Below are 14718 nucleotides of genomic sequence, written 5' to 3'. Positions count from 1 at the left end.
ATCACGTAGTAATGTGATACCACACAGTAACAGTCAATTAAATCTGGTGTCGATCAATATTTTAGAGGATAAAACCGGTTAGGTCAGGGTTAGGTCTGGGTTATGCCCGCATCTGGCTGATGACTTTGCCTTCTTCGCATACCTGTTGGCCAGATCCTGGGTTAGGTCTGGGCTTGAATCACGTAGTAATGTGGAACCACACAGTACCATTCAATTAAACCTGGTATCGATCAATATTTTAGAGGATAAAACCGGTCAGGTATGTGTTAGGTCTGGGTTATGCCCGCATCTGGCTCATGATTTTGCCTTCTTCGCATACTTGTTGGCCAGATCCTGGCTTTTTTCGTGTTTGAATCACGTAGTAACGTGGTACCACACAGTAACAGTGAATTAAACCCGAATTCGGTCAGTATTTTAGTCGGTAACACCGGTTAGGTCTGTGTTATGTCTGGGTTATGCCCGCATCTGGCTAATGATTTTGCCTTTTCCGCAACCTTCTTGCCCAGATCCTTGGTTTTTTAGGGTTTGAATCACGTAGTAATGTAGTACCACTCAGAAACAGTCACTTAAACTTTGTTTCGATCAATATTTTAGTCGGTAACACCGGTTAGGTCTGGGTTAGGTCTGGGTTATGCCCGCATCTGGCTCATGATTTTGCCTTTTCCGCATTCTTGTTGCCCTGATCCTTGGTTTTTTAGGGTTTGAATCATGTAGTAATGTGGTACCACTCAGAAACAGTCACTTAAACTTGGTTTCGATCAATATTTTAGTGGATAACACCGATTAGGTCTGGGTTAGGTCTGGGTTATGCCCGCATCTGGCTCAAGATTTTGCCTTTTTCGCATACTTGTTGGCCAGATCCTGGGTTAAGTCTGGGTTTGAATCACGTAGTAATGTGGAACCACACAGTACCATTCAATTAAACCTGGTATCGATCAATATTTTAGTGGATAACACCGGTTAGGTCTGGGTTAGGTCTGGGTTATGCCCGCATCTGGATCATGATTATGCCTTCTTCGCGTACTTGTTTACCACATCCTGGGTTTTTTCGGGTCTGAATCACGTAGTAATGTGGTACCACCCAGTAACAGTGAATTAAAACCGAATTCGGTCAGTATTTTAGTCGGCAACACCGGATAGGTCTGGGTTAGGTCTGGGTTTGAATCACGTGGTAATGTGGAACCACAGAGTACCATTCAATTAAACCTGGTATCAATCAATATTTTAGTGGATAACACCGGTTAGGTCTGGGTTGGGTCTGGGTTATGCCCGCATCTGGATCATGATTTTGCCTTCTTCGCGTACTTGTTTACCACATCCTGGGTTTTTTCGGGTCTGAATCACGTAGTAATGTGGTACCACCCAGTAACAGTGAATTAAACCCGAATTCGGTCAGTATTTTAGTCGGTAACCCCGGATAGGTCTGTGTTAGGTCTGGGTTATGCCCGCATCTGGCTCATGATTTTGCCTTTTCCGGATTCGTGTTGGCCAGATCCTGGGTTTTTTCGGGTTTGAATCACGTAGTAATGTGATACCACACAGTAACAGTCAATTAAACCTGGTATCGATCAATATTTTAGAGGATAAAACCGGTTAGGTCAGGGTTAGGTCTAGGTTATGCCCGCATCTGGCTCATGACTTTGCCTTCTCCGCATACCTGTTGGCCAGATCCTGGGTTAGGTCTGGGTTTGAATCACGTAGTAATGTGGAACCACACAGTACCATTCAATTAAACCTGGTATCGATCAATATTTTAGAGGATAAAACCGGCCAGGTCTGTGTTAGGTCTGGGTTATGCCCGCATCTGGCTCATGATTTTGCCTTCTTCGCATACTTGTTGGCCAGATCCTGGCTTTTTTCGTGTTTGAATCACGTAGTAACGTGGTACCACACAGTAACAGTGAATTAAACCCGAATTCGGTCAGTATTTTAGTCGGTAACACCGGTTAGGTCTGTGTTATGTCTGGGTTATGCCCGCATCTGGCTAATGATTTTGCCTTTTCCGCAACCTTCTTGCCCAGATCCTTGGTTTTTTAGGGTTTGAATCACGTAGTAATGTAGTACCACTCAGAAACAGTCACTTAAACTTTGTTTCGATCAATATTTTAGTCGGTAACACCGGTTAGGTCTGGGTTAGGTCTGGGTTATGCCCGCATCTGGCTCATGATTTTGCCTTTTCCGCATTCTTGTTGCCCTGATCCTTGGTTTTTTAGGGTTTGAATCATGTAGTAATGTGGTACCACTCAGAAACAGTCACTTAAACTTGGTTTCGATCAATATTTTAGTGGATAACACCGATTAGGTCTGGGTTAGGTCTGGGTTATGCCCGCATCTGGCTCAAGATTTTGCCTTTTTCGCATACTTGTTGGCCAGATCCTGGGTTAGGTCTGGGTTTGAATCACGTAGTAATGTGGAACCACACAGTACCATTCAATTAAACCTGGTATCGATCAATATTTTAGTAGATAACACCGGTTAGGTCTGGGTTAGGTCTGGGTTATGCCCGCATCTGGATCATGATTTTGCCTTCTTCGCGTACTTGTTTACCACATCCTGGGTTTTTTCGGGTCTGAATCACGTAGTAATGTGGTACCACCCAGTAACAGTGAATTAAAACCGAATTCGGTCAGTATTTTAGTCGGTAACACCGGATAGGTCTGTGTTAGGTCTGGGTTATGCCCGCATCTGGCTCATGATTTTGCCTCTTCCGGATTCGTGTTGGCCAGATCCTGGGTTTTTTCGGGTTTGAATCACGTAGTAATGTGATACCACACTGAACAGTCAATTAAACCTGGTTTCGATCCACATTTTAGAGGATAGAACCAGTCAGGTCTGGGTTATGCCCGCATCTGGCTCAAGATTTTGCCTTCTTCGCATACTTGTTGGCCAGATCCTGGGTTTTTTCAGATTTGAGTCACGTAGTAATGTGGTACCACACAGTAACAGTCAATAAATCCTGGTTTCGATCAATATTTTAAAGGATGACACCGGTTAGGTCTGGGTTAGGTCTGGGTTATGCCCGCATCTGGCTCATGATTTTGCCTTCTTCGTATACTTGTTGGCCAGATCCTGGGATTTTTCGGATTTGAATCACGTAGTAATGTGGTACCAGACAGCAACAGTCAATAAAACCTGGTTTCGATCAATATTTTAAAGGATAAAACCGGTAATGCCTGGGTTAGGTCTGGGTCATGCCCGCATCTGGCTCATGATTTTGCCTTCTTCGCATACTTGTTGGCCAGATCCTGGGTTTTTTCAGATTTTAGTCACGTAGTAATGTGGTACCACACAGTAACAGTCAATAAATCCTGTTTCGATCAATATTTTAAAGGATGACACTGGTTAGGTCTGGGTTAGGTCTGGGTTATGCCCGCATCTGGCTCATGATTTTGCCTTCTTCGCATACTTGTGTGCCAGATCCTGGGTTAGGTCTGGGTTTGAATCACGTGGTAATGTGGAACCACAGAGTACCATTCAATTAAACCTGGTATCGATCAATATTTTAGTGGATAACACCGGTTAGGTCTGGGTTGGGTCTGGGTTATGCCCGCATCTGGATCATGATTTTGCCTTTTTCGCATACTTGTTGGCCAGATCCTGGGTTAGGTCTGGGTTTGAATCACGTGGTAATGTGCAACCACACAGTACCTTTCAATTAAACCTGGTATCGATCAATATTTTAGTGGATAACACCGGTTAGGTCTGGGTTAGGTCTGGGATATGCCCGCATCTGGATCATGATTTTGCCTTCTTCGCGTACTTGTTTACCACATCCTGGGTTTTTTCGGGTCTGAATCACGTAGTAATGTGGTACCACACAGTAACAGTCAATTAAACCTGGATACGGTCAGTATTTTAGTCGGTAACACCGGTTAGGTCTTGGTTAGGTCTGGGTTATGGCCGCATCTGTCTCATGATTTTGCCTTCTTCGCGTACTTGTCGGCCAGATCCTGGGTTTTCTCGGTTTGAATCACGTAGTAATGTGATACCACACTGAACAGTCAATTAAACCTGGTTTCGATCCACATTTTAGAGGATAGAACCGGTTAGGTCTGGGTTATGCCCGCATCTGGCTCATGATTTTGCCTTCTTCGCATACTTGTTGGCCAGATCCTGGGTTTTTTCAGATTTGAGTCACGTAGTAATGTGGTACCACACAGTAACAGTCAATAAATCCTGGTTTCGATCTATATTTTAAAGGATGACACCGGTTAGGTCTGGGTTAGGTCTGGGTTATGCCCGCATCTGGCTCATGATTTTGCCTTTTTCGCATACTTGTTGGCCAGATCCTGGGTTAGGTCTGGGTCTGAATCACGTGGTAATGTGGAACCACACAGTACCATTCAATTAAACCTGGTATCGATCAATATTTTAGTGGATAACACCGGTTAGGTCTGGGTTGGGTCTGGGTTATGCCCGCATCTGGATCATGATTTTGCCTTCTTCGCGTACTTGTTTACCACATCCTGGGTTTTTTCGGGTCTGAATCACGTAGTAATGTGGTACCACCCAGTAACAGTGAATTAAACCCGAATTCGGTCAGTATTTTAGTCGGTAACACCGGATAGGTCTGTGTTAGGTCTGGGTTATGCCCGCATCTGGCTCATGATTTTGCCTTTTCCGGATTCGTGTTGGCCAGATCCTGGGTTTTTTCGGGTTTGAATCACGTAGTAATGTGATACCACACAGTAACAGTCAATTAAACCTGGTGTCGATCAATATTTTAGAGGATAAAACCGGTTAGGTCAGGGTTAGGTCTGGGTTATGCCCGCACCTGGCTCATGACTTTGCCTTCTTCGCATACCTGTTGGCCAGATCCTGGGTTGCGTCTGGGTTTGAATCACGTAGTAATGTGGAACCACACAGTATCATTCAATTAAACCTGGTATCGATCAATATTTTAGAGCATAAAACCGGTCAGGTCTGTGTTAGGTCTGGGTTATGCCCGCATCTGGCTCATGATTTTGCCTTCTTCGCATACTTGTTGGCCAGATCCTGGCTTTTTTCGTGTTTGAATCACGTAGTAACGTGGTACCACACAGTAACAGTGAATTAAACCCGAATTCGGTCAGTATTTTAGTCGGTAACACCGGTTAGGTCTGGGTTATGTCTGGGTTATGCCCGCATCTGGCTAATGATTTTGCCTTTTCCGCAACCTTCTTGCCCTGATCCTTGGTTTTTTAGGGATTGAATCACGTAGTAATGTAGTACCACTCAGAAACAGTCACTTAAACTTTGTTTCGATCAATATTTTAGTCGGTAACACCGGTTAGGTCTGGGTTAGGTCTGGGTTATGCCCGCATCTGGCTCATGATTTTGCCTTTTCCGCATTCTTGTTGCCCTGATCCTTGGTTTTTTAGGGTTTGAATCATGTAGTAATGTGGTACCACTCAGAAACAGTCACTTAAACTTGGTTTCGATCAATGTTTTAGTGGATAACACCGATTAGGTCTGGGTTAGGTCTGGGTTATGCCCGCATCTGGCTCAAGATTTTGCCTTTTTCGCATACTTGTTGGCCAGATCCTGGGTTAGGTCTGGGTTTGAATCACGTAGTAATGTGGAACCACACAGTACCATTCAATTAAACCTGGTATCGATCAATATTTTAGTGGATAACACCGGTTAGGTCTGGGTTAGGTCTGGGTTATGCCCGCATCTGGATCATGATTTTGCCTTCTTCGCGTACTTGTTTACCACATCCTGGGTTTTTTCGGGTCTGAATCACGTAGTAATGTGGTACCACCCAGTAACAGATAATTAAAACCGAATTCGGTCAGTATTTTAGTCGGTAACACCGGATAGGTCTGTGTTAGGTCTGGGTTATGCCCGCATCTGGCTCATGATTTTGCCTCCTCCGGATTCGTGTTGGCCAGATCCTAGGTTTTTTCGGGTTTGAATCACGTAGTAATGTGATACCACACAGTAACAGTCAATTAAACCTGGTATCGATCAATATTTTACAGGATAAAACCGGTCAGGTCTGGGTTATGCCCGCATCTGGCTCAAGATTTTGCCTTCTTCGCATACTTGTTGGCCAGATCCTGGGTTTTTTCGGGTTTGAATCACGTAGTAATGTGATACCACACAGTAACAGTCAATTAAACCTGGTGTCGATCAATATTTTAGAGGATAAAACCGGTTAGGTCAGGGTTAGGTCTGGGTTATGCCCGCATCTGGCTCATGACTTTGCCTTCTTCGCATACCTGTTGGCCAGATCCTGGGTTAGGTCTGGGTTTGAATCACGTAGTAATGTGGAACCACACAGTACCATTCAATTAAACCTGGTATCGATCAATATTTTAGAGGATAAAACCGGTCAGGTCTGTGTTAGGTCTGGGTTATGCCCGCATCTGGCTCATGATTTTGCCTTCTTCGCATACTTGTTGGCCAGATCCTGGCTTTTTTCGTGTTTGAATCACGTAGTAACGTGGTACCACACAGTAACAGTGAATTAAACCCGAATTCGGTCAGTATTTTAGTCGGTAACACCGGTTAGGTCTGTGTTATGTCTGGGTTATGCCCGCATCTGGCTAATGATTTTGCCTTTTCCGCAACCTTCTTGCCCAGATCCTTGGTTTTTTAGGGTTTGAATCACGTAGTAGTGTAGTACCACTCAGAAACAGTCACTTAAACTTTGTTTCGATCAATATTATAGTCGGTAACACCGGTTAGGTCTGGGTTAGGTCTGGGTTATGCCCGCATCTGGCTCATGATTTTGCCTTTTCCGCATTCTTCTTGCCCTGATCCTTGGTTTTTTAGGGTTTGAATCATGTAGTAATGTGGTACCACTCAGAAACAGTCACTTAAACTTGGTTTCGATCAATATTTTAGTGGATAACACCGATTAGGTCTGGGTTAGGTCTGGGTTCTGCCCGCATCTGGCTCAAGATTTTGCCTTTTTCGCATACTTGTTGGCCAGATCCTGGGTTAGGTCTGGGTTTGAATCACGTAGTAATGTGGAACCACACAGTACCATTCAATTAAACCTGGTATCGATCAATATTTCAGTGGATAACACCGGTTAGGTCTGGGTTAGGTCTGGGTTATGCCCGCATCTGGATCATGATTATGCCTTCTTCGCGTACTTGTTTACCACATCCTGGGTTTTTTCGGGTCTGAATCACGTAGTAATGTGGTACCACCCAGTAACAGTGAATTAAAACCGAATTCGGTCAGTATTTTAGTCGGCAACACCGGATAGGTCTGGGTTAGGTCTGGGTTTGAATCACGTGGTAATGTGGAACCACAGAGTACCATTCAATTAAACCTGGTATCAATCAATATTTTAGTGGATAACACCGGTTAGGTCTGGGTTGGGTCTGGGTTATGCCCGCATCTGGATCATGATTTTGCCTTCTTCGCGTACTTGTTTACCACATCCTGGGTTTTTTCGGGTCTGAATCACGTAGTAATGTGGTACCACCCAGTAACAGTGAATTAAACCCGAATTCGGTCAGTATTTTAGTCGGTAACACCGGATAGGTCTGTGTTAGGTCTGGGTTATGCCCGCATCTGGCTCATGATTTTGCCTTTTCCGGATTCGTGTTGGCCAGATCCTGGGTTTTTTCGGGTTTGAATCACGTAGTAATGTGATACCACACAGTAACAGTCAATTAAACCTGGTATCGATCAATATTTTAGAGGATAAAACCGGTTAGGTCAGGGTTAGGTCTGGGTTATGCCCGCATCTGGCTCATGACTTTGCCTTCTCCGCATACGTGTTGGCCAGATCCTGGGTTAGGTCTGGGTTTGAATCACGTAGTAATGTGGAACCACACAGTACCATTCAATTAAACCTGGTATCGATCAATATTTTAGAGGATAAAACCGGTCAGGTCTGTGTTAGGTCTGGGTTATGCCCGCATCTGGCTCATGATTTTGCCTTCTTCGCATACTTGTTGGCCAGATCCTGGCTTTTTTCGTGTTTGAATCACGTAGTAACGTGGTACCACACAGTAACAGTGAATTAAACCCGAATTCGGTCAGTATTTTAGTCGGTAACACCGGTTAGGTCTGGGTTATGTCTGGGTTATGCCCGCATCTGGCTAATGATTTTGCCTTTTCCGCAACCTTCTTGCCCAGATCCTTGGTTTTTTAGGGTTTGAATCACGTAGTAATGTGGTACCACTCAGAAACAGTCACTTAAACTTGGTTTCGATCAATATTTTAGTGGATAACACCGATTAGGTCTGGGTTAGGTCTGGGTTATGCCCGCATCTGGCTCAAGATTTTGCCTTTTTCGCATACTTGTTGGCCAGATCCTGGGTTAGGTCTGGGTTTGAATCACGTAGTAATGTGGAACCACACAGTACCATTCAATTAAACCTGGTATCGATCAATATTTTAGTAGATAACACCGGTTAGGTCTGGGTTAGGTCTGGGTTATGCCCGCATCTGGATCATGATTTTGCCTTCTTCGCGTACTTGTTTACCACATCCTGGGTTTTTTCGGGTCTGAATCACGTAGTAATGTGGTACCACCCAGTAACAGTGAATTAAAACCGAATTCGGTCAGTATTTTAGTCGGTAACACCGGATAGGTCTGTGTTAGGTCTGGGTTATGCCCGCATCTGGCTCATGATTTTGCCTCTTCCGGATTCGTGTTGGCCAGATCCTGGGTTTTTTCGGGTTTGAATCACGTAGTAATGTGATACCACACTGAACAGTCAATTAAACCTGGTTTCGATCCACATTTTAGAGGATAGAACCAGTCAGGTCTGGGTTATGCCCGCATCTGGCTCAAGATTTTGCCTTCTTCGCATACTTGTTGGCCAGATCCTGGGTTTTTTCAGATTTGAGTCACGTAGTAATGTGGTACCACACAGTAACAGTCAATAAATCCTGGTTTCGATCAATATTTTAAAGGATGACACCGGTTAGGTCTGGGTTAGGTCTGGGTTATGCCCGCATCTGGCTCATGATTTTGCCTTCTTCGTATACTTGTTGGCCAGATCCTGGGATTTTTCGGATTTGAATCACGTAGTAATGTGGTACCAGACAGCAACAGTCAATAAAACCTGGTTTCGATCAATATTTTAAAGGATAAAACCGGTAATGCCTGGGTTAGGTCTGGGTCATGCCCGTATCTGGCTCATGATTTCGCCTTCTTCGCATACTTGTTGGCCAGATCCTGGGTTTTTTCAGATTTTAGTCACGTAGTAATGTGGTACCACACAGTAACAGTCAATAAATCCTGTTTCGATCAATATTTTAAAGGATGACACTGGTTAGGTCTGGGTTAGGTCTGGGTTATGCCCGCATCTGGCTCATGATTTTGCCTTCTTCGCATACTTGTGTGCCAGATCCTGGGTTAGGTCTGGGTTTGAATCACGTGGTAATGTGGAACCACAGAGTACCATTCAATTAAACCTGGTATCGATCAATATTTTAGTGGATAACACCGGTTAGGTCTGGGTTGGGTCTGGGTTATGCCCGCATCTGGATCATGATTTTGCCTTTTTCGCATACTTGTTGGCCAGATCCTGGGTTAGGTCTGGGTTTGAATCACGTGGTAATGTGCAACCACACAGTACCTTTCAATTAAACCTGGTATCGATCAATATTTTAGTGGATAACACCGGTTAGGTCTGGGTTAGGTCTGGGATATGCCCGCATCTGGATCATGATTTTGCCTTCTTCGCGTACTTGTTTACCACATCCTGGGTTTTTTCGGGTCTGAATCACGTAGTAATGTGGTACCACACAGTAACAGTCAATTAAACCTGGATACGGTCAGTATTTTAGTCGGTAACACCGGTTAGGTCTTGGTTAGGTCTGGGTTATGCCCGCATCTGTCTCATGATTTTGCCTTCTTCGCATACTTGTCGGCCAGATCCTGGGTTTTCTCGGTTTGAATCACGTAGTAATGTGATACCACACTGAACAGTCAATTAAACCTGGTTTCGATCCACATTTTAGAGGATAGAACCGGTTAGGTCTGGGTTATGCCCGCATCTGGCTCATGATTTTGCCTTCTTCGCATACTTGTTGGCCAGATCCTGGGTTTTTTCAGATTTGAGTCACGTAGTAATGTGGTACCACACAGTAACAGTCAATAAATCCTGGTTTCGATCAATATTTTAAAGGATGACACCGGTTAGGTCTGGGTTAGGTCTGGGTTATGCCCGCATCTGGCTCATGATTTTGCCTTTTTCGCATACTTGTTGGCCAGATCCTGGGTTAGGTCTGGGTTTGAATCACGTGGTAATGTGGAACCACACAGTACCATTCAATTAAACCTGGTATCGATCAATATTTTAGTGGATAACACCGGTTAGGTCTGGGTTGGGTCTGGGTTATGCCCGCATCTGGATCATGATATTGCCTTCTTCGCGTACTTGTTTACCACATCCTGGGTTTTTTCGGGTCTGAATCACGTAGTAATGTGGTACCACCCAGTAACAGTGAATTAAACCCGAATTCGGTCAGTATTTTAGTCGGTAACACCGGATAGGTCTGTGTTAGGTCTGGGTTATGCCCGCATCTGGCTCATGATTTTGCCTTTTCCGGATTCGTGTTGGCCAGATCCTGGGTTTTTTCGGGTTTGAATCACGTAGTAATGTGATACCACACAGTAACAGTCAATTAAACCTGGTGTCGATCAATATTTTAGAGGATAAAACCGGTTAGGTCAGGGTTAGGTCTGCGTTATGCCCGCATCTGGCTCATGACTTTGCCTTCTTCGCATACCTGTTGGCCAGATCCTGGGTTACGTCTGGGTTTGAATCACGTAGTAATGTGGAACCACACAGTACCATTCAATTAAACCTGGTATCGATCAATATTTTAGAGGATAAAACCGGTCAGGTCTGTGTTAGGTCTGGGTTATGCCCGCATCTGGCTCATGATTTTGCCTTTTCCGCATTCTTGTTGCCCTGATCCTTGGTTTTTTAGGGTTTGAATCATGTAGTAATGTGGTACCACTCAGAAACAGTCACTTAAACTTGGTTTCGATCAATATTTTAGTGGATAACACCGATTAGGTCTGGGTTAGGTCTGGGTTATGCCCGCATCTGGCTCAAGATTTTGCCTTTTTCGCATACTTGTTGGCCAGATCCTGGGTTAGGTCTGGGTTTGAATCACGTAGTAATGTGGAACCACACAGTACCATTCAATTAAACCTGGTATCGATCAATATTTTAGTGGATAACACCGGTTAGGTCTGGGTTAGGTCTGGGTTATGCCCGCATCTGGATCATGATTATGCCTTCTTCGCGTACTTGTTTACCACATCCTGGGTTTTTTCGGTCTGAATCACGTAGTAATGTGGTACCACCCAGTAACAGTGAATTAAAACCGAATTCGGTCAGTATTTTAGTCGGTAACACCGGATAGGTCTGTGTTAGGTCTGGGTTATGCCCGCATCTGGCTCATGATTTTGCATCTTCCGGATTCGTGTTTGCCAGATCCTGGGTTTTTTCGGGTTTGAATCACGTAGTAATGTGATACCACACAGTAACAGTCAATTAAACCTGGCATCGATCAATATTTTACAGGATAAAATCGGTCAGGTCTGGGTTATGCCCGCATCTGGCTCATGATTTTGCCTTCTTCGCATACTTGTTGGCCAGATCCTGGGTTTTTTCGGATTTGAATCACGTAGTAATGTGGTACCAGACAGCAACAGTCAATAAAACCTGGTTTCGATCAATATTTTAAAGGATAAAACCGGTAATGCCTGGGTTAGGTCTGGGTCATGCCCGCATCTGGCTCAAGATTTTGCCTTCTTCGCATACTTGTTGGCCAGATCCTGGGTTTTTTCAGATTTGAGTCACGTAGTAATGTGGTACCACACAGTAACAGTCAATAAATCCTGGTTTCGATCAATATTTTAAAGGATGACACCGGTTAGGTCTGGGTTAGGTCTGGGTTATGCCCGCACCTGGCTCATGATTTTGCCTTCTTCGCATACCTGTTGGCCAGATCCTGGGTTTTTTTTGGATTTGAATCACGTAGTAATGTGGTACCACACAGTAACAGTCAATAAATCCTGTTTCGATCAATATTTTAAAGGATGACACTGGTTAGGTCTGGGTTAGGTCTGGGTTATGCCCGCATCTGGCTCATGATTTTGCCTTCTTCGCACACTTGTGTGCCAGATCCTGGGTTAGGTCTGGGTTTGAATCACGTAGTAATGTGGAACCACACAGTACCATTCAATTAAACCTGGTATCGATCAATATTTTAGAGGATAAAACCGGTCAGGTCTGTGTTAGGTCTGGGTTATGCCCGCATCTGGCTCATGATTTTGCCTTCTTCGCATACTTGTTGGCCAGATCCTGGCTTTTTTCGTGTTTGAATCACGTAGTAACGTGGTACCACACAGTAACAGTGAATTAAACCCGAATTCGGTCAGTATTTTAGTCGGTAACAACGGTTAGGTCTGGGTTATGTCTGGGTTATGCCCGCATCTGGCTAATGATTTTGCCTTTTCCGCAACCTTCTTGCCCAGATCCTTGGTTTTTTAGGGTTTGAATCACGTAGTAATGTGGTACCACTCAGAAACAGTCACTTAAACTTGGTTTCGATCAATATTTTAGTGGATAACACCGATTAGGTCTGGGTTAGGTCTGGGTTATGCCCGCACCTGGCTCAAGATTTTGCCTTTTTCGCATACTTGTTGGCCAGATCCTGGGTTAGGTCTGGGTTTGAATCACGTTGTAATGTGGAACCAGACAGTACCATTCAATTAAACCTGGTATCGATCAATATTTTAGTGGATAACACCGGATAGGTCTGGGTTAGGTCTGGGTTATGCCCGCATCTGGATCATGATTTTGCCTTCTTCGCGTACTTGTTTACCACATCCTGGGTTTTTTCGGGTCTGAATCACGTAGTAATGTGGTACCACCCAGTAACAGATAATTAAAACCGAATTCGGTCAGTATTTTTGTCGGTAACACCGGATAGGTCTGTGTTAGGTCTGGGTTATGCCCGCATCTGGCTCATGATTTTGCCTCCTCCGGATTCGTGTTGGCCAGATCCTAGGTTTTTTCGGGTTTGAATCACGTAGTAATGTGATACCACACAGTAACAGTCAATTAAACCTGGTATCGATCAATATTTTACAGGATAAAACCGGTCAGGTCTGGGTTATGCCCGCATCTGGCTCAAGATTTTGCCTTCTTCGCATACCTGTTGGCCAGATCCTGGGTTTTTTTCGGATTTGAATCACGTAGTAATGTGGTACCAGACAGCAACAGTCAATAAAACCTGGTTTCGATCAATATTTTAAAGGATGACACCGGTTAGGTCTGGGTTAGGTCTGGGTTATGCCCGCATCTGGCTCATGGTTTTGCCTTCTTCGCATACTTCTTGGCCATATCCTGGGTTTTTTTCGGGTTTGAATCACGTAGTAATGTGGTACCACACAGTAACAGTCAATTAAACCTGGATACGGTCAGTATTTTAGTCGGTAACACCGGTTAGGTCCTGGTTAGGTCTGGGTTATGCCCGCATCTGGCTCATGATTTTGCCTTCTTCGCATACTTGTCGGCCAGATCCTGGGTTTTCTCGGTTTGAATCACGTAGTAATGTGATACCACACTGAACAGTCAATTAAACCTGGTTTCGATCCACATTTTAGAGGATAGAACCGGTTAGGTCTGGGTTATGCCCGCATCTGGCTCATGATTTTGCCTTCTTCGCATACTTGTTGGCCAGATCCTGGGTTTTTTCAGATTTGAGTCACGTAGTAATGTGGTACCACACTGTAACAGTAAATAAATCCTGTTTCGATCAATATTTTAAAGGATGACACTGGTTAGGTCTGGGTTAGGTGTGGGTTATGCCCGCATCTGGCTCATGATTTTGCCTTTTCCGCATTCGTGTTGGCCAGATCCTGGGTTTTTTCGGGTTTGAATCACGTAGTAATGTGGTACCACACAGTAACAGTCATTTAAACCTGGTATCGATCAATATTTTAGAGGATAAAACCGGTCAGGTCTGGGTTAGGTCTGGGTTATGCCCGCATCTGGCTCATGATTTTGCCTTCTTCGCATACTTGTTGGCCGGATCCTGGGTTTTTTCGGGATTGAATCACGTAGTAATGTGGCATCTCACAGTGACAGTCAATTGATCCTGGATTCGGTCAGTATTTTAGTCGGTAACCCCGGTTAGGTCTGGGTTAGGTCTGGGTTATGCCCGCATCTGGATCATGATATTGCCTTCTTCGCGTACTTGTTTACCACATCCTGGGTTTTTTCGGGTCTGAATCACGTAGTAATGTGGTACCACCCAGTAACAGTGAATTAAAACCGAATTCGGTCAGTATTTTAGTCGGTAACACCGGATAGGTCTGGGTTAGGTCTGGGTTTGAATCACGTGGTAATGTGGAACCACAGAGTACCATTCAATTAAACCTGGTATCGATCAATATTTTAGTGGATAACACCGGTTAGGTCTGGGTTGGGTCTGGGTTATGCCCGCATCTGGATCATGATTTTGCCTTCTTCGCGTACTTGTTTACCACATCCTGGGTTTTTTCGGGTCTGAATCACGTAGTAATGTGGTACCACCCAGTAACAGTGAATTAAACCCGAATTCGGACAGTATTTTAGTCGGTAACACCGGATAGGTCTGTGTTAGGTCTGGGTTATGCCCGCATCTGGCTCATGATTTTGCCTTTTCCGGATTCGTGTTGGCCAGATCCTGGGTTTTTTCGGGTTTGAATCACGTAGTAATGTGATACCACACTGAACAGTCAATTAAACCTGGTTT

Source organism: Colletes latitarsis, chromosome 8 (genome assembly GCF_051014445.1).
Source record: "Colletes latitarsis isolate SP2378_abdomen chromosome 8, iyColLati1, whole genome shotgun sequence".
Lineage (NCBI taxonomy): Eukaryota > Metazoa > Arthropoda > Insecta > Hymenoptera > Colletidae > Colletes > Colletes latitarsis.
This window is presented reverse-complemented; position numbering follows the sequence as displayed.